Source organism: Schistocerca serialis, chromosome 7, assembly GCF_023864345.2.
Source record: "Schistocerca serialis cubense isolate TAMUIC-IGC-003099 chromosome 7, iqSchSeri2.2, whole genome shotgun sequence".
In the NCBI taxonomy this organism is placed as follows: domain Eukaryota; kingdom Metazoa; phylum Arthropoda; class Insecta; order Orthoptera; family Acrididae; genus Schistocerca; species Schistocerca serialis.
The window spans coordinates 319,084,379-319,108,480 of record NC_064644.1 but is presented as its reverse complement, the minus strand read 5'-3'; the positions used below and the strand labels follow the sequence as shown (position 1 = coordinate 319,108,480).

Genomic DNA, 24,102 nt, shown 5'->3' with positions numbered 1-24,102 from the left:
CAGAATCTGTGCTATGACTGCTTTCAACTTCGTAAGATACTTGCATGTCACTATTATCGTTTAGGCCCTTAGCAAGCGAAGCCTGAAGAGGAATCTCAAAATTAGGGCCATTTCCCCTTACAATTCTCGGTGTAGATGGTCTTTCTGCCGTCATCTCTGTAATGAATAAATCTGGAACTAAGTTTCTTTATTACACGACATTTAAAGCTAAAGAAATAAAAATCAATTTAAATATATAGAAAACAAATTACCCGAGAAAAGTTAACTGCTATGCCACGGTCTCACAGACCGTTTCACACAACAATGAGGGACCTAATAATGATAGAAACACAATCTCTTCACTGCATGGCCTCCACACACAAACTGAAAGGCAGGTAGAGGGTAAAGGTTGTAGCTCCAATACTTCAACACACAGGAAGCGAGAAGAAAATGGTACCGGTCTACGAGATTTATGTATGTCAGTAAAAGGTTAAGTATCTGTACATTGCGCTCGAAGCCACCGATGCTATTGAAAGACGGAGACATCTACTAGCATACTGACGTATTTCAACGAAGGCAGTACATTGCAGGCATCACAGCGATCAAAGCAACAGTCGGCACGGAGATAGTGCCACGCTATTGTAGGGTATTTTTCTAAATGATGCTGCCGTAGTTTACTGTAATAATTTTTATTTTATTGTTATACGATCCATATTTCGGCCTTAGGCCATTCTAAGTACAAAAGCATATCAGGTCATATTGATTACATCTGTCAGTAGTCAACGTGAGATCATCTCTAAAGCTTTTACTAATGATAAATCTGGCCTATATGATCAGATACGCTTTCTCGAGAAGGACCTGTGTTTTATACTAATCTCACGTCTTTTGTATTGGAAAATGGCCTAAGGCCAAAATCTCGATCACATAAGTATAAAATAATTATTACAGTCAAATGACGGCAGAATCACTTAAAAAATTTGCCGTGCCTGTGGCTCCAGCCAAAATAAACAGTAGTGATTGTAGGAGATTGTGGCCCGTGTTCCTTTTTTTATAGTAATCATATTGAGGAGAACACTGACTGTGAAATTAAGGTGATCTGAAGGAATTGTAACGTAAATTTTAAATTGCACTACTGCTTTTATAAGAGGTTTCGAAATGAAACCCACCGGAGTAGTACGTACTTTTCATATAAATTTAGTATATTTTAAGCACATTTTTGCTTGTTGTTTAGGACCATGATTCGCTTCAGGCATTATAAGTTCATGGAAGTTTAGAGGTGTGGGATTGCATCTACGAAAAATGTGAAATTCCTTTCAAATCCATCAACGGGTCATAGAAAACGGTATGTCCCATTGGTTCCCTACTGAAACCAGTACTTCAAAACAATTGGTTGTAATTTTTTGCAAATTGCTTCTTGTATTCTTTGCTTACTATCATAATGGGTTGAGGGTTAAGAGAGCCTCGCTGACGCGACGGAAAATGCATTATGGATCACTGGTGTTGAGCGGGTGGTGACAGCGTGAAAGATAACTTTGGACTTCCTACACCTGGGGTCTGTCGTATTCCGCCAAAACATGAAAAATATTAAACCAGACGAACGCAGCGTGGTGTCTCTTAACGTGTCACGGAACATTTACTCAACGCATTACTCGAGGAGGAAAATGAATCTGCGTTATCAGATCACATCTTAACGCAAAAGCGTGTGTTCGATTTCGAAGCGACTTCAATCATCTACTGAGTTTTCTATGAGAGCATTACTACGGAGGCACTCGAATATCGTGTGACGACGACTCCCGTTAATCGAGATTACTGTTCCGCTTTCACTGTAGCTTGGCAACCAGTCTTTGAAGCAATTAAGACGGGAGAGGCAGCACTCAGCATCGTAAAGGTCGAAGGCAAATTACTAGTTACGTAAAACAATCGGCCGGGTTGCTGTTCCATGGCTTTGGAGGGGCTTTGAGAGATCTGAATCCCCGCCGCCGGCCTACTTCACCAAAAAGTGGAGAACGACGGTAGCCTTACAGAAGAGTCACAAATTAAACTGCGAAATTATGCGGGAAGGGAGCCGTGGAGATTTTACTGCACGACATGCAGCGTTATCCTTTATAGACACATTACGTAATCTGTGTGAAAATTAATGAAGTCTGCAGGTCTCTTCCATGTATACAACCTTCTAACTAGCATGTATGATTGAAACTGACTGCCTGGCATGCTAGTTGGCATGTTGGGTCGGGGTTGGGTTGTTTGGGGAAGGAGACCAGGCAGCGAGGTCATCGGTCTCATCGGATTAGGGAAGGACGGGGAAGGAAGTCGGCCGTGCCCTTTGAAAGGAACCATTCCGGCGTTTGCTTGGAGTGATTTAGGGAAATCACGGAAAACCTGAATCAGGGTGGCCAGACGCGGGATTGATCCGTCGTCCTCCCGAATGCGAGTCCAGTGTCTGACCACTGCGCCACCTCGCTCGGTAGGTTGGCATGTTCTTCTATCAATAACTCTGCTTGAAGTTATCGAGCATGGTTATATGAGTTCAGTGGACTTCGCCTGCCAATGAAGATGATAACTCTGCGATTGAAATCGATACATAAGAATAAAGAAACAGTTTCAAAGTTATACGACGAATGCAGGAATTTCCCGTGTTTGCATCCCTTAAATATCACAGATAGTATGACAACGTGTCAGACTGCTTTGGACAATGAAGCACCGAATATACTAACATTTCTCATAGGCGTTACTGCCATGTCTGTTTTTATTGGCAAGACTGCAAGTATTTTCAAGATATTACTGAAATCTCGAAACAATGTAAACCAAAAACTCGCTCTTCAACTTTCCATCTAATATTGTTACAACAGCATTAGAAACAGCTGCAGATGGCACTGGCTCCTCTTCATATAACAAATTCTTAATTACTGCTTTTCTATCAAAGTGGTATAACTAGTGAATTTTCTTACTCTTCCTGTAGGCAGATCATTAGAACTATCTATGCATCCATTCACGAAGATGCAATTCACAAAGATCGCTCCACTAAGCTGTGAGTGTAAAAGCATAGCAAACTCGGCATCCAGCCGTAAGGGAACTTCATATTCGCAATCGCCATCGATAATGAATTTATAGATGATGTCTCTTTTCTCAAAATCTACTTTTGGACTTCCTACTTTAGTTCCTTGTTCAAGAGGTCTCGCTTGTAATGTGGTAGTGCTTTAGCCAGTACGCTCTTTAATATTTTATTTGTGTGTCCAAAGACGCCACGGTAACGAATTGTTATTCTTTAATATTCCTGCTGCAGTCGTTTCCAGTTCAACAAACACTCTCTCAATTCCAAGCGTGTGATTACCGTGAAGTTCATTAGGAATATCATGATGGCCTGAACTATAGCTTGTAGGTATGCTCACGCCAGAGGGCGCTCCGGCCCTATGATGTGTGTGTGCCCTGCCCCCACTCTTCAAAATTACTGGTCTCTCTATAACGACAAAAGTCGTAAAGCACTTCTCCGAAAGGCTAGCTGGATGACCCACGGTCTCCGCCTGCTATTACCTCACACCACCGAGGTCATCTATAGCATCTTCGTGCTGCACTTTGCTTATAATCGGTCTGTTAATGTTCTTCCGCTGTTCTGAGGAAATGGACGTAATTATCGTCAATATCTCATCGTGTGGTAACCAAATCTCCATGAGTGTAGTACAGCAGCATACACTGTGCATCCACTGCTAACAGTTCTACAAGCATGTGCGCATCAATATATTCAGTATTCACAGATCCTTGGCAATCTCGTAGATACTTGTTTCCTCTCATGAAATCTACTTCCAGCTCACGTTGAATTTCCAAGGACCAATAAACTTTAAAAGAAATTCCCCCCGAACTCATCTTTACGACCCTTGACAACACCATTTGTCCATCAAACGGTTTCCTCTTTTAAATGTTCTACAACAAAATAATTTGCAGCTGCGCAACCGGCCTATTTCAACGCCAGCCTCACACTCTCCCTACAATGGCTGGCTATCCCCATTGCTGCCGTTTCTGGTCTGCAGTGACACCAGACAATCCGCTTTAGGAAAATTGCATCTAATGGCTTAACTGGAGGGTTCCAGTGGAGACACTCTTAGAATGACATATGGCATAATTTCTCCTACCTCCTAACAATGACTACCTCTAATTTCATGGCGAACTACTTTTACATTCACCTTCTGCATTGCATTCGTCTCCCCCATCATTTTGCATCTGAGGATGGGTCCGCCCCTGTGAACTACGCCATATTTCTAATTCTTGTTGTTGTTCCTATGCCAGATTGCCAAACTTTGTGACGCTGCTCTCGGAACTCCCGTCATCATAACTCATTTTTTGTGCTCGCCTTCACCTTACTGCCCAACAGTGGCTTTTCGTGGCCACTACCAGCTACCGACAATTCCGATTATTGTGCTCAACCAAAATCCAAATATTTCATGATCCCAAGCTTAGAACACACCTTTATTGCCAGGCTCACTTCAACAAAATTAACATCCATTTATTTAGATTATCATCTACCACCTTATCGTAAACAATAGTGTTATCTGCAAACTTAGTACCTCTGAAAGTTAATGAACAAAAGAGAAGCATCCGTGTATAGGTACACTAAGAGCTAAGTTGGCAAACCAGCACCAGTAAAGGAAAGGCAGGAAGGTGAAGAGAATGTGTACGACTATTGAGAGGAAAGAAAGTTGAAGACACTACAATGGAAAGTGAAGAGGAAAATTACTAAATTGCGATGGGGAATGCTTTACTGCTAGACGAATTTGATAGAATATTAAAAGACATAAATCGAAACAAGAAGCATGTGTTAGACCAAATTCCATCAAAGGTTATCCCTGCTAGGATATACCATTAAGAAACTATTCCGTTGTGTATGCAACATATATGAGAAAGGCAAAATACCCTCAGATGTGAACAAGAACCTAGTAATTACTGACTGGTGCGAATATTAGCGAATATTCTGTTTAACAAGTCATGGTTGCTAAATACACGAATTATTATAACATCTGGATGGAAGGAGTGTAGCAGTCGACGTCGGATAATACCAGATTCGGTTCCGAAGAAACGTAGGAAAATGGGAACACTGAGCCTTTGCCTTAACTTAGACTCACGAAAGGAGAAGCAATGTCGTGTATTTATAGAAAGCTTTTAATAATGTTGACTGGATTGAAAATCTATAGTTAACTGGGATAAAATCTAGATCTACATCTACATCCATATTCCGCAAGCCACCTGACGATGTGTGGCGGAGGGCACTTTGAGTACCTCTATCGGTTCTCTCTTCTATTTCAGTCTCGTAATGTTCGTGGAAAGAAAGATTGTCTGTATGCCTTTGTGTGGGCTCTAATTTCCCTGATTTTATCCTCATGGTCTCTTCGCGAAATATACGTAGGAGGGGGCAATATACTGCTTGACTCCTTGGTGAAGGTACGTTCTCGAAACTTCAAAAAAATCCCGTATCGAGCTACTGAGCGTCTCCCTTGCAGAGTCTTCCACTGGAATTTATCTATCATCTCCGTTACGCTTTCAGGGTTACTGAATGATCCTGTAACGAAGTGCGCTGCTCTCCGTTGGATCTTCTCTATCTCTTCTATCAACCCTATCTGGTACAGATCCCACACCGGTGAGCAGTATTCAAGCAGTGGGCGAACAAGTGTACTGTAACCTACTTCCTTTTTTCGGACTGCATTTCCTTAGGATTCTTCCAATGAATCTCAGTCTGGCATCTGCTTTACCGATGATTAATTTTATATGGTCATTCCATTTTAAATCACTCCTAATGCCTACTCCCACATAATTTATGGAATTAAGTACTTCCAGTTGCTGACCTGCTATATTGTATCTAAATGATAAAGGATCTTTCTTTCTATGTACTCGAGGCGCATTACACTTCTCTACATTGAGAGGTAAGGAGGTAATCTACAACCGTACAGAGATCCGATTGCAGAATCTAAGTACATCAAAGCAGCACTATTTCTGAAGGAAATGAGACAGGATTAAATTCTATCCCCTATATTATTCTGTCTGCATTCTGAGTCGAACAATGAACGGAATGTAATTTGGAAAGGGAATAGATGTAAAGGGACAAGACATAAAACCATTTAGTTTTGCCAGAGGTATAGTAATACTGTCAGAGACGGGAAGGGACTTGAAGCATCAGTTGCACGAAATAAACAGTGTCATGAAGCGAGGTTATAGCAGAAATATCATCAATAGTAAAACGAAGGTTATGAAATGTAGTCGAATTGCCTTAGGCATGTGACGATGAATTTAGATTAGGAAATAACCTACTGAAAGTAGCATATAAGTTTTACTATTGGGGCAAAGCAGAGAAGATATACCGCCAACACTGTCAACAGCAAGAAATGCACGCCAGAAAAGAAAATTTCTTAGAACTGAATATAAATTTATGAGCTACATAATCTTTGCTGAAGGCTTTTTGTCTGTAGTGACGGTTTTTACTACATGAGATGTGAATGATAAACAATTCAGATAAGAAGAGATTAGAATCTTTTGAAATATCGAGCTGCATAACGATGGTAAAGATTAGATTGGTACTGCACAATTTATTGAAACGATTTGGCGAGAAAGGAATCTATAACACACGTTGACCAATTAATATGCACTAAAACAGAAACAGGAATGCTCAATGTATAGTCCATGAGTAATAGGGCTAGGTGGTTTCTGTCACAACTTCAATTGTAGTCAAATTTAGCCAATATGGTGGCCGTAAATGTCTCAACATCACACTGACGTCAGGAAACTCCTATGACATCACCAATCCCACAAATTCCCGGAAATGACGGGAAACTATCAGTGTCTGCTGATCTGCAGATGGACGTAAGGCCTTTATTCATTTATTTTGGCATGAAAAGTGTTCTCTGTGGTGTTACCTTGCAGGTGGATTGTCCTCCCCACTCCACTACACCCGGCCTCCACTTTCTGCCACCCTTCCCCCTACTTTTTCAATCGCACAGTTGGATATTTGCTTCGAAATTTGAAGGCATACTGCAATAGACCACAAGACTGCCACCAAAGAGTACTCGAGACTATCCTACAATCATACCCCCACTTTCTGCCATCCCGTGCCTCACTGACCGAGTTTAAGCTGCTTGTTTGGAGGCACTGTCAGAGAGAAAAATATTTCAGAGTCCTACACCTAATATGACCCTAATTTCTATTTGCTGCTAGAGTCAGGGATGTTAAGGCACTTACCTTCTATTTTCTTCGCTTTTCGAAGCACAGTTCTACAATGGGTAACACACACCAATGACTAAGCACAGATCGGAAAATCAGAACAATTACATATCTAAAAGTTCATTACATATTTCGAAACCGACAACCACAGACACACAACGGATCAGATCTCTGAAAGATTCTCCTAGAATTCGAAGTACGGTACTACAGACGAGAAAAATGGTTGATATTCTTTGTGAATATTCGATGTCTTACAACTGCTGGTCTGGAGGTGCTCTAAAGCGACGATAGTGGGTGGGGGCAGAGTCCCATCTGTCCAAGTCAGAGGAGGCTGCTTTGCCTCGACGTGTCTTTGAACGCTCCAACAAAGAAAACACCACATGACTCCCTGACGACACGAAACTTCCCGTAGATGCCTTGTTCTGCCCCTGTCTTGTTCGAATGAGTCTGTAGGGACTCTTATGCCTCCAACAAAGGATGTCGCATGACTGTCTGACGTCATATAACTTCCTGCGAATGGAGCAGACTACTTGGTTCTTATTGAGATTACCTGCTAAAATGCTGTTGCTGGTGTGGAAGCCCTCACCGCTACATTCTACAGGCAGGCAAATTACGAGAGTTTCGGTGGAAAACTGTTTTCTATAGATCGAAAAAAAACATACAGCAGTCATTTGCACTGCCAGTTAAACCATGCAACAGTGGTCTACAGGTCATGAAATACAGAAACTATCGCCTAAGGAACTTAGTCATTTACATTGCTCAGCTGCCGTCGAGGAAAGTTTGAAGTTTCCTGCGTGAAAACGAACTGCGAACAAGTTATGGCACTACAAACGATTCGACTACCATACCATACGGCTACTATGTTATAGTAAACACATTCATTTCCTGTACCATAGGAAATCGTCACTTCTGCATTCTGCGTATAGCTGTGGACCACCAGAAACTTATACATATACAACGATACCACACAACTTCCAAAATCATAAGCACATGGACCGAATGTAGACATCCAATGAGGTCGGTCGGTCACCCACTGCGGCTACTGGTCACGAGGCAACTGCTTCCATTTGCTGGTCTTACGTGCGATCAGTTTGGAACGATCTCAGCAGACCGTGTACAAAGGCTGGGCTGGTTCCTCCGGCACAAAGTCGTCCGCTAACGATATACACTCCAGGAAATGGAAAAAAGAACACATTGACACCGGTGTGTCAGACCCACCATACTTGCTCCGGACACTGCGAGAGGGCTGTACAAGCAATGATCACACGCACGGCACAGCGGACATACCAGGAACCGCGGTGTTGGCCGTCGAATGGCGCTAGCTGCGCAGCATTTGTGCACCGCCGCCGTCAGTGTCAGCCAGTTTGCCGTGGCATACGGAGCTCCATCGCAGTCTTTAACACTGGTAGCATGCCGCGACAGCGTGGACGTGAACCGTATGTGCAGTAGGCGGACTTTGAGCGAGGGCGTATAGTGGGCATGCGGGAGGCCAGGTGGACGTACCGCCGAATTGCTCAACACGTGGGGCGTGAGGTCTCAACAGTACATCGATGTTGTCGCCAGTGGTCGGCGGAAGGTGCACGTGCCCGTCGACCTGGGACCGGACCGCAGCGACGCACGGATGCACGCCAAGACCGTAGGATCCTACGCAGTGCCGTAGGGGACCGCACCGCCACTTCCCAGCAAATTAGGGACACTGTTGCTCCTGGGGTATCGGCGAGGACCATTCGCAACCGTCTCCATGAAGCTGGGCTACGGTCCCGCACACCATTAGACCGTCTTCCGCTCACGCCCCAACATCGTGCAGCCCGCCTCCTGTTGTGTCGCGACAGGCGTGAATGGAGGGACGAATGGAGACGTGTCGTCTTCACCGATGAGAGTCGCTTCTGCCTTGGTGCCAATGATGGTCGTATGCGTGTTTGGCGCCGTGCAGGTGAGCGCCACAGTCAGGACTGCATACGACCGAGGCACACAGGGCCAACACCCGGCATCATGGTGTGGGGAGCGATCTCCTACACTGGCCGTACACCACTGGTGATCGTCGAGGGGACACTGAATAGTGCACGGTACATCCAAACCGTCATCGAACCCATCGTTCTACCATTCCTAGACCGGCAAGGGAACTTGCTGTTCCAACAGGACAATGCACGTCCGCATGTATCCCTGCCACTCAACGTTCTCTAGAAGGTGTAAGTCAACTACCCTGGCCAGCAAGATCTCCGGATATGTCCCCCATTGAGCATGTTTGGGACTGGATGAAGCGTCGTCTCACGCGGTCTGCACGTCCAGCACGAACGCTGGTCCAACTGAGGCGCCAGTGGAAATGGCATGGCAAGCCGTTCCACAGGACTACATCCAGCATCTCTACGATCGTCTCCATGGGAGAATAGCAGCCTGCATTGCTGCGAAAGGTGGATATACACTGTACTAGTGCCGACATTGTGCATGCTCTGTTGCCTGTGTCTATGTGCCTGTGGTTCTGTCAGTGTGATCATGTGATGTATCTTACCCCAGGAATGTGTCAATAAAGTTTCCCCGTCCTGGGACAATGAATTCACGGTCTTCTTATTTCAATTTCCAGGAGTGTAGTTTCCTTCTAGGCCTGCTCGCCGCCGTGGCTTCTGCAACTAGCTGCGACCAACTCCAGATCATAGGATTACAAGCATATTTACTTTCTGGGCTCTGTTGAAGAGTAATGCTTCTCTAATCGTGAATTAATTTGCCGGGCTCGAAACCGTAATGAGCTGCAATATACGATTTTACACACCTTAATCACGACATTTGTAACAATTTTATGCTTAAATCCTCTAGTAGCATATGAAACATAAAAGAGCATATGAAAATATCCAGAATATCATATATTGTCTCATGGATTGCCGGAACATCATACCATTTACGTGACTGTTCTCGATGTCAGTCGCATGGAAGAATGATAGTATAATTCTGAAGGTTAAGAGTGAAAATTTTGTCTTCTGAGAACTTAAACTTTAGCCAGATCATTACGTGGGATGTGCTGCAAACCAGTGAGGAACTAGAAAATGGAGGAAACTGATAGTACCATTCCCATCTTTTAATGAATACCGTTGTCAGTGATATAACAGACACCAGACCATCCTTGTACTTTACAAACTCAATTAAGGTTTCAGTACTTATTATCATACGTGTTTCTCATGTCTAAAGAACCGGGAAACGTCTCTTCCACCAGTGTTTCCCATCTCAATGCAAATAACAGTTCACAGTTGATGTTCTTTCAACCATATAAAGACCGGAAATGTGTAGAATGGCAATATACCTCACAGTCGAACAACGCTGCTGGAGAATTTGTACCTGACAGACCGGCGACACGCAAAGATAGAGACTTCTAACGACTTGTCTCACTACAGCACCTATAAAGAAGTGTGATGTCACAGGTCACACCACCCCACAGTCGCACAACAGGTTTCTGTTTCCGGTCTACAGAAATCAAACAGAGATAGACAAAAGACTCAAGAACAGGGCGCTTCCTGCAAGCAGTTATATGTAGTTCTGGAAAAGACTGGCCCCACTGGAACAACAGAGAAATATCTGACTATACGACATAGATGAAGAACTGAACAGTGAACAACGCTATGTTTTGAATGTTCTGCATGAGGCGGCACTGTCTGATAGTGGTCGTCGGCTAAGCAAAATCCGACTCAGGCAAGGAAAGCATTCTACTGGTCAAAGTTACTCGTTTACACTTCTCACTGCAGATACAGATCCTGATACTGATAGCTACTGGAAACTTCTACCACTGCTATATGGTCTCCTGTGCGTATTCGAGTTCATCAGATTTAGTATTACACCTTAAATGAATGTTATTCCGTGTTGAGGCTATTCTAGAATAATTTCTGTGAACTGTGACATCCCTTTAACTAATGTGTTACACTGGATAAAGCCACTCTTTGACGCTTCTCACAGCTGGTACCTTCATACCTATACCCATCAGAAACATTTATGGTCGGTCGTTTGCTGCATTTAGTATCATATGAGAGATGTTCACAGCACCGCTTTCAAGAAAAATTGATGGGAACACTGAATCGCTTTATAGCCTAGTCCACATGAATTTGACGATGGAGTTCACTCAAAATTCCTTCCTAAACGCATCTACAGATCATGCACGAAGAATGCACAGTGAACAAGTGCGGGGCCCAGTTCACGGAGGTAGCCGCTGTGCATGGCCTCAGGTGCCGTGAGAGCGACGTCTGCGGCTGGCTAACAATCCAGGCATGTACGGTGTCGAGCTCACAGTGACGTTCTCCCCAATACCAGAGTCAAAAACCTCGTCGTCGTATCGCAACTCTCTATCGAGGAACATCGCCCATCTAGTCCATCAAAAACTCTACAGCCCGCGTTCTCTAAAGGATGCTCTATGGTGATTTCGTCCTATTCCGCTGTCCCATGAAACGTACCCTTACAAAAATTTATAAATGACTGTGCTGATATACCTCTTACATTATTTGCTTTTCAAACAGCTGAGAAAACTCAACGTACTCAGACATTACTATCTTTACTTATTCAGATCAACACTAAACTGACACACAATATTTTTAGCGCAACGCTATCTGACTTTTAATAATCCCTACAAAAGAATGGCCCTGAATACAATAACCTATACCTTTCATGAATCACTTATCTCACAAAAATCTTCGTTACTCGAACTACTGCAATGCAGCGAGCGCCACTACTGCCAGCTCAATAAAACATTCAAACTACTGAAGGCACTAAGCAAATGAAAGATTTTGATAGAGAGCAAACAATTTATTTACCTTAATAGTGCGCAAAAGTCATAATATATATATATCAGTTCATGACATACAGTCTTACAAATTTACTGTCTCTGGTGGAAACGCGTCCAGATCATCCGCTCTGAAAACTCCGCCATTTCTCTCCCCACATCCACCACTGCTGGCGGCTCACCTCCAACTGCGCAACGCTACGCGCTGTTAACAGCCAACTGCCCAACACTACAATAGCGACTATTTCAACAATGCTAACCAGCCACAGACTGCACACAGCACAGCCAGTGATTTTCATACAGAGCGCTACGTGGCATTACCAATATAAAAACCGAAACAGCCTACTTACACCCAGAGGGATCGCACGGAGTTAGTTCACATTACAACCTTCAGAAAACTCATCCATTAGGAAAAGCTAGAATATTAAAGATCTTTTAGCTGAACTGGCCATACTACCTTGGTGCTCGAAACACACAGATCCCGATGCCCAAAGTAACAGAAAATGTACCATGAATATGTCTGAGACAACCGCCACTCTATATTTGCTGCGAGAAACCATTAAGAGCATTATACACGCTGCTAATATATGTAAGTGACCAAAGCATCGAAAAAAATCGTGAAAAATCACTGTAATGAAAGAAAGATCCAGCCAGAACACTGGAGGCATCTGCGATTATTCACCTAGGCATCAGAGGACCTACTAAGTCAGTTCGTAATTTGACAGTTAGAGGGTGCTGTGAGAAGCAGTCTCCTATCTTCCTGCCTCCCTCCCCTCCCCTAACACTCGCGCTGGTTTGTCTACTGGCACAAATCTGTACCTAACCTCACATGTACACATGGACGAGCCGGCCGCAGTGACCGAGCGGTTCTAGTCGCTTAGTCTGGAACCGCGTGACCGCTACGGTCGCAGATTCGAATCCTGCCTCGGGCATGGATGTGTATGATGTCCTTACGTTAGTTAGGCTTAAGTAGTTCTAAGTTCTAGGGAACTGATGACCTCAGATGTTAAATCTCATAATGCTCAGAGCCATTTGAACCATTTCAACATGGACGAAAGCAAACAGAAGCTGTCACTGCTCTGCAACATTAATGTATTTCTACCTGCGTGTCTGGTATTTGACCAGTGGAACCAGACAGTTCTTCCTAAACAAAACTCCTATATAGAATATCCCACGAAGTTTTGAGCGTTCTGGCTTCAAAGACGTTCCCGAGCGCTGAGAAGAAATGTTCTTCGCAAACCGAAGCATGGGTACCTTGTGAACAATAGTAATACACTTCTCTGCTGACCATGCCTTCCAAAATGTGTATCCCTGCCTCGTATTCGTAGTGACTCAGCAAACACATGTTTTCACATCGCTGAAGTATAGTGAAAATCATGTACAACAGTGTGTAATAGACGGTATGTTTCCTCTAAGTATTCTCTCATCCAGTGAAAAACAAAAAGGAATTCTGTTATTGTCAGCTTAATATTTGTCATGTCCTGCATCACAGGATTAGAATATTAAACTCATTTCATTCACCTACGAAGCCTTTTAAGGTATTCAAACAGCAGCCCAGAGGATTTCTAAATATACTATACTGTGCTATGTGCGACTTTACCAGTTTCGTATATATAGTTGATTTTATTATGATGGCTGTCTCTTCTAGTGCAGCTCGGAGATCACAACCACATGTACAAGGGAGTTAATTTTTAACATTGCTGGAAGGGAGCTACCAAATGCCATGAAACACCCCTCCTTAATTCTTGCATCCCTCAAAAAATGGTTCAAATGACTCTGAGCACCATGGGACTGCTGAGGTCATCAGTCCTATAGAACTTAGAACTACTTAAACCTAACTAACCTAAGGACATCACACACATCCAAGCCCAGGGCAGGATTCGAACCTGCGACCGTAGCGGTCACGCGAGTCCAGACTGTAGCGCCTAGAACCGCTCGGCCACTCCGGCCGGTTACATCCCTCAAAGTGTTCTGAAATACTCATCGATATTTTTGCGCGAATGTTGAGACATGGTGAAAGGATTGTCTTCTCTAACATTAGACACATCCCTCCATAGCTTGTAACAGCGCACTATAGTAAATGAAAATGTGCTTGGAAAACGTGTGTTATTTCCTAACATCCAGCGGGATAAGAGGTTGAGAACGCTACCAAAACCTTATGTCGTCTTTCCCAGTGATTTAATTTTCCGTCACATATTCGAATGGTGTATGACAGCCTGTACGATCCTAGCAGCATCCATACGAAGCTTTTGCTTCACATATCAGCCTCGTATGACAAACAGATGTGGGCCCATAGAATTGGTACACAACGACTATGCAGTGACTAGCTGACTTACCGATATTACTCTTCACTAGTATGTGTCGGCTTAGCAGCTATCAAATTACCTAGGAGCTATAGTGCAAATTGAGAATTTATGGTTAGGTGCGAAACTGTGCCTCGATCAAATAGAATGATGAAAGCTATACAGCAAACTATTGTATATATCATGGGACAGTATTATCCTGAAATTTACAACTCCTCTGGTCTGCTATGTCAGTACCCTAAGAACCTTCGTAGCTGACCGTCACTAGCGAAAAATGGGTTTAATATTCTAGTCCTGAGACGCAAGAGGTAACGGATATTGAGATGTTATGAAGAGACTCTTCTCTTGTTTTTAACTTTATAAGAGAATTCTTACAGGATATATATAGTCTATGACATACTACTGCGCATGATTTTCCTGATACCTTAGCCATGTCGATACACGTGTTTGCTCAGTAACTACGAATACGAGGCGGGAATTATACAGGTCAGAAGGGTACTCAGCACATGGGATCTTGTTGTTGTTGACAAGGTAGCCATGTTTCGGTTTTTGTTTATCAAGAACTGTTTGGTTCCACTGGTCAAATTCCACACACAATTAAAAATACGCTATTTTTGCTGAGCAGCGATAGCTCCTGTTTGCTTTTGTCCATATGTACACCTGTGGTTAAATGCCTATTTGTGTGAAGATCCTGCAGAACTGACCACATCAACATAGAAACCAGCGCGAGGGTTAGGAGAGGGGATGGAGGCTGCTTCTCTCTGCGCCTTGTACACGTGAAATGCTCCTGTGATGCCTCCACTCCTCTGGCTGAAAGGTATGTTTTTTACAGTGATTTTTCGCGATTTTTTTCAGTCCTTTGGTCGCTTTCAAATATCAGCAGTGTGTATAATACTCTGAATGGTTTCTCACGACAATTTAGATTGGTGTTTATCTCATAAGTTGTTTATGGTTCATTTCCTGTCATTTGGGGAGCAGTGATCTATGTGTTTTGAGCACAAAGATTGTTTTCCAATTCAGTTATAATATCTGTAATATTATAACTTTTCCTAGTGGAGGTTTTCGAAGGCAGTGTTGTGAACTAACTCTCTGCGAACCGTGAGGCACTTTGGAGCAGGACGAAGTCGCCAGAGAGCATCGTTTAGATAACCCGGAGGGTAAAATGTTTGGTGGAATAGGTCGGCGGTCTTTCCAAGTTTCTTATCATTAGACTGGTATTATGAAGATGAGGTTTTTGATAGCTGGTACTGGCGAACACCTAACTGTGAGCTCACGCAACATACTTGCCTGTGTTAGCAGCTGGAGGTGTCACCCAGCAGCTGACGTCACGCTGGCCAGGTGCCGCCGTGACTCGTACCAGCAACTCCGCACGTGTTGGCTGCGCATTCTTTGTACATGGGCTATGAACGCGTTTAGGAAGATTTCATGAGTGAACTCAGTTGTCAGATTCATGAGGGCTAGGGTACACAGCAATGTAGCGTTCCTGTAATTTTTTCCGAAATCAGTACTGTGAAATCTCATGTGGTATAAATACAAACCAAAACAGACGATAAAAGTTTCTGGCGGGTATAGATATGAGGGTATCAGTACTAAGAAGCGTCAAAGAGTTGCTAGTCTAACATACGAGCTTGCGGGATGTCCCGCTTCAGAGAAGCTGTTCTGGAAAGCCTTGAAATGAAATAATGATCGTTTAACGCGTAACACGAAATCTGAGGAATGAGGGTATGTACAGGATACCATTTTTCAGTGCTAAAGGTTTCCAGTAGGTATAGATATAAGAGAAAAATAGAGGCATAAGCAGTGCGAAGCATAAAAGTGTAGCCTTGAGCAGCCTAATGTTTTTCCTTCATCAGCCTGATTTCACTTAGCTGAGGACTGCTGTCAGACAGTACCGTCAGATCCAGAACGTTTGAAAGCACAGCGCTGTTGACCGTTCAGTTCTTCATCCGTGACAAATAGTCAGGTTTTTTGCTATTGTTCCTGGGGGACCATTCTTTTCGAGAATAAGATTAACATCGTGCAGGACGCATTCTTTTATTGAGTATTTTGTCCATCTGTGATTGATTTCTGTAGACTGGAAACAAAAGCCTATTGTTCAACTGTGAGGTGGTGTGGTCAGTGATATCATACTTCACCATCAGGGCAGTAGCGAGAGAAAGGAAATCGTTAGAAGTCTCTCTCTCTCTCTCTCTCTCTATCTCTCTCTCTCTCTCCGTGTGTGTGTGTTGTTGGCCCAGCGGGTCCGAAATCTCCAGAAGCCTTTTGAACGACCTTTGAAGTATATTGCCATTCTACATTCTCATTTCTTCATCGGGTTAGGAGAACGTCAAGTGTGATGTGTTACTTGTATCGAGACGGTGAAAAACGTGCGAAAGAGACATTTCCTGGTTCCGTAGAAATGAGAGTCGCATGTCATTATTAATACTGAAACTTTAATTGAGGTCGTAAAGCACAATGGTGATCTGGAATTTCTCATATCACTGACATCTTTGTTCATTAAAAATAGGAGTGGTAGTTTTCTATATTTTCAATTTTTCACATAGAAATCTCTGCAGATGAGGTAAGTCTCTAGTTTCTCAGTGGTTTTGCAGCGCATCCCATGTAATGACTTTGTTAAAGTTTCCGCTCTCAAAGACAAATTTCCACACTTAATTTTCGGAATTATACTAGCTTTCTGCTTTATAGTTGATATCAAAACAGTCACGTATTTGGTGTGATATTGCGGCGGACCATGTGAAAATACAAGAAATTCTGGATATTTTCATATGTCAGTCGATGATTACACCATAAAAGTGTAACAAATATCGTCGTTATGGCGTGTAAAATCGGATATTACAGATGATAACGGTTTCGGGGTAGGGAAATTAATTCGTGATTGACGAATCATTTCTCATTGACAGAGATCAGAAATTAAATGTTCTTGTAATCTCTGAGTCTGGAAATGGTCGCAGCTCTTTGCAGAAACCATGGCAGCAGGCAGCCCTTGTCGGAACAATATCGTTAGCGGACACCTATGTGCCAGAGGAACCATTCCACCCTTTGTAAATCAGTTCGGGCACAGACCCCAATCGGTAGAGGGCGTCCCGATAGTGCATCAAGACGGGGAATCCTAGGGCAGTTGCTTCTTGGCCTTTAGCAATAGTGGATTGCCAACCGACCTAAAGGGGAATGCCTAGTGCTACGACTATATATGGTGCACGTTCTTCTGCTTTTGGGACCTGTGTGTATTTGCAGTATTTGTAGGAGTGTCTCGTGGTCAGCAGCAATGTGCAGAATGAAGAAGTGATGATTTTGTATGGTGCACGGTACTAATTGTGCTTACTTCAGCAACGTAGCAATATGGTATGGTGTACAAGCGGTTATGGTGCTATAGCCTGGTAGAAATTGGTTTTCCCAACGAAAAATTCAAGCTTTCTTCGTCAGTAGCAGAGAAGTTTTACTGAATGTCTTTGGTGATAGTTGCTGTATTTCATGATCTGTAGATCAATTTTGCGTGGTCTAACTGTCAGTGTAATATGACTGCTGTATGTTTCTTTCGATCTCTATAAAATAGTTTTCCGTTGAAATTGTTGTAATTTGTCAATTTGCAGAAAGTAGCGTACAGTGCCCCAAAACCAGCAGCAGCATTGTGATGGGAAAATTCAGTAATAACCCTTGAGAGTTTGCCATTCAGAGGAAATTCCATGGCATCAGAGGCATAGGCATGAGAGGCATAGGACTCTCTAGAGATTGTATCGAAGAAGACAGGGGCAGAACAAAAGTCTACGGAAAGTTCTGTGACATCAGAGAGTCTCGTGATGTCTTTTATATTCGAGCATTCAAAGATATGTCCATGCAGAGCAGCATTTTCTGGTTGACAGGTGGGATGCTGTCCTTCGATTTCTAGGAGACCTTGGGCCATTCGAACTGCCGTGGGTCCGTGCTTTTTTCTTCCGATCTTGTGGATTTGGAAAAATGTAAATTTTTTAATATGTTATTGTTCTGATTTTCCCATCTGTGCTTAGACACCAGTGTGGGTTACTCATTGTAGAACTGTGCTTCGAAAACTGACGAAAACAAATACTAAATTCCTTAACATCCCGAACTCCTGACGAAAATATAAATTAAGCCCAGTGAGCGTTTCAGAAAAGTCATGAACTCTTGAGTAGCTCTAGGACTCTGCAGTTATTTTCTCTCTGACAGTACCTCCAAACAAGCAGCTGAAAGTAAAACAGTTGGAGGGGTGGGGATGGCGGAATGTAAGGGGTGGCTGTTGGGTAGGTGAGTACACTCTGCTGCCTGTTTTGTGGAACAGAGCAGTCTGTCTTCAAATGAACATTCAGAAAAGTGGGGGTGGAGGTTGGAAGGAAGTCGATGTGGCGGTGGCTGAGTGGAGAGTACAATCGAGCAACAAGATAACACCACCATGAGTACATTTCGCACCAAAATAAATTAATAAGTACTATGTGTCCTTCCTCTCCTGTAGCTCAGCGTGGACTGAACGTTACCCGCATTTCTAGGGACAACGTGGTGTTGTGAGTTGGTGACATCATTGGAGTGGGAGAAGGGTGGGACGTGTTACGTTTTTGAAGTGCTCCAGTTGCCCTACTTCCCAAAAAAAGTTTAATTTCCAGCTATGACGCCCGTGTGACATTGTCACATCTATGGCAACCATCTAGGACTCGCTATCTTGGAGAAACTTGTCAACAGTGCAAGCTGCACCACAAAGCGCCTAGCCCCATTACTCTTGCAAGCAGTATGTGGTCCAAAGCAAATATCAGTGCAGATCTGGATCGAGCATCTAAGTGAGTATCTTACGTAAAGTGATGGTAAACTGAACATTTTCAGACCTGCCTCACGGTGGTTTTCTCTCGTCCATCTTTGGTTTTGTAGTTTTTTTCTTTTCTGATCTTTATTACTGCTAATTACATTATTTAGTGTGGCCAGGGTAAGCTCAAAGGTAGGAGCCCTTGCACTAAAGTATCATCAGTTTCGTAATGGCGGAAAGGGCCGGGAGTATAATCAGTAAAGGGAGACGGAGACTTGACTTTCCCAAGCACAGTCAAATGGGTGTATGTTACTGTAGTTATACAGAGATGAAGAGGGTTGAATAGACTATACCAGTGACGGAAGCAGCACCAAATCTGTTTTCGGACGTAGGACCACAACAACCACAAACAACTTAATATTATTTTTCTTCGTCTTAGTTTTGTTATATTTAATTCTCTGTCTGTTTAAGATAGACAATGAAATACAACAGAACTGTGTGAAAGAAAAAATAATGTTAAGTTTGTGGTTGATGTGGCATTATGTCCGAAAACTGATTTGAGGCAGCTTCCCACACTGGTAGAGCAAGTCTCTTCACTTCTGGATAACTACTTCTAGAGGGCATTAGAGGATAACATTAAACACCTCGTTAACATGTTTATTATGTCCTAATGCCCTTTAGATATGATATTACCACGTTGTTTTGTTTGTTGACGCAGTCTCAATCACGTTCGAATTATCAATAAGTGCACTTTTCCCCTAATTGCTGCCGTGTTCTATTTGAGGTTTTTGTTACATTTGGTTTTCGTTCTACATACAACGTTATGAAGGCAACTCACCTAGAATCGAGAGGAGAGTATAAATATAAAAGTTTCTAAATTTGCAAGCTTTCGGGACCACTGGCTCCTTCTTCAGGCCAAAGGGTTGAACGGGAAGGAAAAGATGTGAATGACAAGTATTGGTGGGGCTTAGAAAATGGAAAGAGTTCGGAAAAGTCAGCCATAATCCCGGTTCAGGTACAATGTACCAGGCGGGATGAAATGAAACACTTATTGCGTGGGTCTGCACCAGACGACATTCGAAAACATTAGAACTTAAGGTTTAAGACAGGATAAATCGCAAGACAGATGTTGTTGCCAGACGTGGGTAAAGGGGGAGGAGAGGGCGGTGAGAAATTGAATGATCAGAGAGTGAAACACATAGAAACCTAAAAGGTAGTGAATATAGAAGCAGTTACAGGAGAAATGCTGAGACCGAGGAAATTAACATAAATTAGGGTCAGATAGGTGTTGTGAACCACCAACATGTTGTAACACCAATTCCCAATAGAGGAGGTCTGAGAAACTGGTGTCTGGGGGAAGAGTCCACATGGCGTGTGTGATGAAACAGGCATCGAGATCAAGACCGTCATGTTGTACGGAATGCTCAGCAACAGGCCAGTATATACCCTCAGTCTGTGCCCATTCATCCTATCGGATAACTTTGTTGTAGTTATGCCGATGTAAAAGGCCGAACAGTGTTAACATAGTGGCTGGTATATGGCGTATCTCGTGTCACAAGGGGCTCTCCCTTTGGTGGTATATGTTTCCCCAGTTACATGGTCGGTATAGGTGTTAGCAGGAGGGTGCAAAGGGCAAATCTTACAGAGGGGATGATCGCAGGGGTAGGAGCTTTAGGGTACAGAAATGTGTGCACAAGGAGCATGGGTTTGAAAAGGATATTGCGGAGATTGGGATGGTGACAGGAAACTGTTCTGTGGGTGGAAATATGTGCGGAATGGACCACATTTCAGGGCATGATTTTAGGAAATCATAGCCTTGGTGAAGTAGCTGAATAATGCATTCAAGACCAGGGTAATACTGCTTGAAAAGAGGTGTACTCCTAAGTTGTTTTTTGGAGGGATCATCAGTGCCAGGATTGGACGTGATGGCCTGGAAAAGGTGATTTTGAACTATGCTGGTGGGGTAATCACGTCCAGTGAAAGCTGTTGAGGGAATACTGATGAACTGCAGTAAAGAGCCTGCATCTGGACAAATACTTTTACCTCAAATGCCAAGACTTTATGTGAGGGAACATTTGATATGGAAAGGATGACGACCATTGCCACTTTCCTTGACGTTAGCTCAATCGTCACAGAAGGCTAGCTGCACATTTCTATTGATATTAAACCTACTAACAAATAACAATACTTACGTCTTGACAGTTGCCATATTACACATATCAAGGTATTTAAATTTGAAAGCTTACGAAGCCAGTGGCTCCGTCTTCTGGCAGAAGGGAAAGGAAGTGAGGTGAAGAAAAGTATTCGTGCGGTTTATGACATAGGGAGAATTTGGAAAAGCCGCTCCGAGCCCTGGATCAGAGGAGAGTTATCGGATTGAATGGGAGGGAAACACAGGTTTTTGGGGACTGAACCGGACGAGATTTGGAATCGTGAGAGCTCAAAGGTGTAACACAGGTTAATACACAATACAGAGATCACTGTCAAAACGTCATGCACGTGAGGTGATTAGATTTTTCATCAATCCAATTACACTCTATTTCCAAAAACCGATTATTTTCCTTGATATACAACATGTTACGCTGTTTCCCAAAGAACCATTCTAAAAAATTGCTAACTTTTGTCATTGTATGCCGTCTATATATAGCCGCTATTTTCGAAAAATGCTGAAACTGTAGGTTAATATCATGTGATATGCTTGGCCATAATTAACGTCTATGGTTTTCTGCCTATTTCTTTCTCACTGAACGACGAAGAATTGACTCCTTCGAATTGTGATGTTGGAGGAAACTTCTTAGAGTTCAATGGACTGTACAGAGAACCAACAGATCAATATTGGATCAAATAAAACCAGATTTCTCCCTGGAGGGTCTAAAGTTAAAGCAAAAGCTGACCTACTTTGGACACACAATGCGAAGGCATGCCTCGCTGGAAAAAACATTAAGGCTGGGGAAGACTGAAGGAACTAGAAGAAGAGGACGTCAGAGGATGAGATGGATCGATGTCATCACAGAAGCAATGTGTTCCAACCTGGAAGGTCTACGAGAGAAAGTGCAAGACGGGAAAAAGTGGCGTGATTTGGTTCATGGGGTCACGAAGAGTCGGAACCGACTAAACGAATAGAGAGATAGAGAGACTTTACATAATCGGTTTATGGTTGGAGATCAGGATTTAACATTCCGTGGAAACCGAGGTCATCAGAGAAAAATCTTCTGACGTATCATATATGTCATTTCTGGAACAGTATCCAAAATTCCCTATGAGGAACCATTATCTAGACCCTCTCCTGCTTTTACATTTTAATCCCCCCTTACATTACAGTCGTGGGATTTACTGCCGCTCATTTTATTTCTCTTCCTTTTCACAGGAGGCTACTTGGTGATAAGAATGTTTGCTCATTGACGAGTAATTTTACAAGATTACTGTTGAATATTTTTATATATTTCAATATCGTGCCTTCATAATTCATCTGAGATTTCATCAGCATCTCTACAACTCTTTTTAATTATCGTGGTTAGAATACAGTTCAGTTTCTTCCCTCGTCTATTTATACATAAGAAATAAGCATTACAGTCTTTTTTGTAAAATAACACTTATCAGAACTTACAGATAACATAACCCTTTAGTAAGAGATCCGTAACGCTTATGTTCCACTGCTGACTGTTAGAATAAAATTAATTTACTCTGCGACAATGAATTGAAGCGAATAGCATTTGACATCTGCTGTATGATTTTGCAGATAGGATTACGTTAAAGTTTCCAATAATCGCAGGACAGCCATTTCCTATTACGGGGCTTCGCATCCAGCCAAAAATAGCAATAAAAACGAGACAGATAAGTGTGCTACCTACGTATCGAGATTCATAGTTTCCCTTGCTGTTCTGGCTTGGAACCTCCTACATTATAATCAAACAGAATCGATAGATGACACACTTATTAATCTCAGGTTGTTAATGTACTTCAGATTTTTTGTTTCTTTTAATCGTAACACTCAATTCGAGAGGCAGTCACGGAGCTTCTTAAATAGTTTCACTAATTCCTTTCCTTGTGGCAGTGCCTATATCACGTTTGCAGTTGAAATCAAGGTCGCACATCCGTTTGTGCTTCTAGTCATACCCGAAAATTTACCATTTTGTGTGTATTTCGTCTTATCAGTCTACCCTATTGTTAAAAAAATTAACAAACCTCATTTGCTTTCCATGTTTAATTAATGAACTTTTATTTCATCAGCAACAGTCAAGAAAATATAGCGACAAATTCTGTTTAAGGAAATGTAAGGTCTTTGTAAGGTTAGAATGTGTCACAGAATGGTACAAAACCTCGATTATGTGCTTACGTTGAGTATGAACCCTTTTTGTCAATATCAATAGTGGTCTCATCTTGCTAGAATAACATTCGTCCTATTTGTTTCCTTCAGTTTAGGTCCACAACAGTCATTAAATCTTCTTCTTAGTAGCGTTACAGTACTGTCATAGTTGAATCGCCGATTTTCCGCCATACGTTACAAGTGAAGTATGTTCGAAAATCTGTTAGTTCACAAGAGTAGCGCTTGAGCACAATATCGAAGCACGGGCGTAGACACGCATTGTCGTCGTCAGCGCTGGGTGATTCCAGCCCATTGTCCTGAAGGGATGGCCGCCTCCTGCCTCCGAACGATTGTTCACATGGAACGTTTAATGGACAACACAGGACTCCAATCTTCACTTATCATACGTACAGGAAATGCTCTTAATGAGGCGCGTTTGGTCCATCACTATGTAGCCCCCACCACAGCCGTCACCAATTATCGCTCTGGGTACACAGATATTGGCCTAACTGTTTTGTGAGATTCGTACCTACTGCCCAGAATGTAACCCTTGCTTTGTTTAGAGTACCACACAAAGGGAGCTAAAGAGTAATGTCACAAATTTTACGTGATTTCACACTTTGTCAGAGATCGTCCATCGCCTTAGCAGCATTATTATTTATTGAGAATGATGAGATAATCAGAAATCTCCGTTTCTTTATGTGAGGGACATTCTTTTCGGTCTCTTTATGTGGAAAAAAAGCTTCTTACGCGGAAAAATGTTCGTATCCTGGTGTGCATTTGTGCCGGTCTTTTCCCAACTGCGTTTGTA

The 24,102-nt window shown here is 42.7% G+C and overlaps 1 protein-coding gene across 1 annotated transcript in view; it reads left to right on the top strand.

Moving 5' to 3' along the window:
* Positions 1–24,102, top strand: part of LOC126413039 (uncharacterized) — a 136,569-nt gene that overhangs the window by 75,318 nt on the left and 37,149 nt on the right. The window lies entirely within an intron of this gene.